This window comes from Poecilia latipinna, unplaced genomic scaffold (genome assembly GCF_001443285.1).
Source record: "Poecilia latipinna isolate Pla-1442-1.1 unplaced genomic scaffold, P_latipinna-1.0 Scaffold50, whole genome shotgun sequence".
Lineage (NCBI taxonomy): Eukaryota > Metazoa > Chordata > Actinopteri > Cyprinodontiformes > Poeciliidae > Poecilia > Poecilia latipinna.
In genome coordinates, this window is record NW_015112666.1 from 387,346 (window position 1) to 388,935 (window position 1,590).

A 1,590-nucleotide genomic window follows, 5' to 3' on the forward strand; every position below is an offset into this window, starting at 1 on the left:
TCTGTCTTGTTTCCGACACCAAGTAAACGTAGCAGTTGTGCTGCGTCACGTTGGCAGAGACCAATCGGATTAAACTGAGCTAAAACATGCAGGAGAAGTCAGAGACAGGGCGAGGGGGTGAGACACAATTTACTAACAAAAAATAAAGTTACAAGTTCGTAAACGACAGTTTATGCTTCATATAGGGACTATTTTCATTGTTCTTTGTAGTTTTAAATGACTGTTTGTAGAAGTTTGTCTCTTGGTTCGGTGATTTTTAGCTAACAACTGCTAACTCCCCCTCCATGGTTGCCGTTATGGTCTGGACCGATCGCTCTGTGTCAGTTTCAAGTTGCGCCTTCTCTCTCTACTGTTCTCTGCTCTCCTCCGGGCTCAACGGCCAGAGCTAATTCATATCATCATTGTTTTTATTCCCTCATAAAACGCTGACGTTCCCACGAAAATGGATTTATTCTTACCGCATCAGAGTGGATTTTAACCGCTGAAGGATTCGGAGGTAGGATGACATTCCTCCCGCCAGCCGGACTAACGCGGTGTGTTTTCCTTAGGTTGCCGTGGGATCAGTGGACTGCACCTTTTGCACGTTTGGCAAATTAAACGCGCTGGTGATTTTTAATGCAGCCACTAAGGATTTAACTGCATCCACTTGCAATAAATCTGACATGTCCTATTATCTACATTACACATGCACGTTTCCCTGCTTGTGCATTGCTCTGGTTATCTGCCAGCCACGGTTTTAATGGGACAGCCTGTGGAATGTGTTGCATGGTGACAGCAAGCGGTCTCATAATGAAACATGAAGTGTATGTTTTGTGTTTGCAAATAAGAAATGAGTAATGCAGGGGCAAGGTCATAAAGGCGTCAAAAACAATCTGGTTTTAGCAGAATTTGATATCTAAGGCTGTGCAATGTTTCGAAGTGTTTATCTTATTTGCATCAATAACAGTTACAGCATATGGACAGATGTCTGTAATAACTATTAATAGGCATGTTTTCAAATGAGCTGCATGTCAGAACAATCTATTTCAAATGAAAGCATCAACGTAAATTTTACACAATGCCAAGATGAGATGGGTGAGGAAACCTTAGTTGTCTGCAGTGTTTTAAAACTTGGAATTATGTGCTGCTGTTTGTATCCTGATTTACTTTAAAACCTCGAAAGTGTTGTAAACGGAAATCAGAAAAATGGCTTAATTATGTTTTCTTGAAGTCTTCAGCAAATATTAGAGATCATTTTGTGTTTTGTGTAAATGATCTTCGGCAGCCCCTTTATTTAGCCTAAAGGTAATTTTTGTTGGGAAAAACATTTGTAACAATGGGAAACTATTCGGGATAAAATGGTACTACTTGTGGGATTCGCTACAGATTTAGTCACATTCTTACTGTAGTTGAAGAGTGATTCTTGAGAATAGGGACAAAACAGGTCATATGGATAAAGTACAAAATTTGAATAAAATATACAACAAATATAATTCTTTCAAATATCTGATTAAACTAACCTTGGTCATGTGAGCACAGCAATGTATATTTTCCTGGTGTTGGCTGAATATTTTTTTTTATTTTAAACATTGTAGTTGGTGGATGATGGCT

The 1,590-nt window shown here is 39.0% G+C and overlaps 1 protein-coding gene across 8 annotated transcripts in view; it reads left to right on the forward strand.

Annotated features, from left to right (window-relative positions):
* Positions 1-202: 202 nt before the first annotated feature.
* mical3a (microtubule associated monooxygenase, calponin and LIM domain containing 3a) overlaps positions 203-1,590 on the forward strand; it is an 80,137-nt gene continuing 78,749 nt past the window's right edge. For 2 of the 8 annotated variants that reach the window (XM_015051007.1, XM_015050998.1), the window contains exon 1: positions 203-496. The gene's annotated coding sequence lies outside the window, so the exon portion shown is untranslated. The remainder of the gene's footprint in view (positions 497-1,590) is intronic. The other 6 variants (XM_015051024.1, XM_015051031.1, XM_015051049.1 and 3 more) reach the window with 4 other exon arrangements.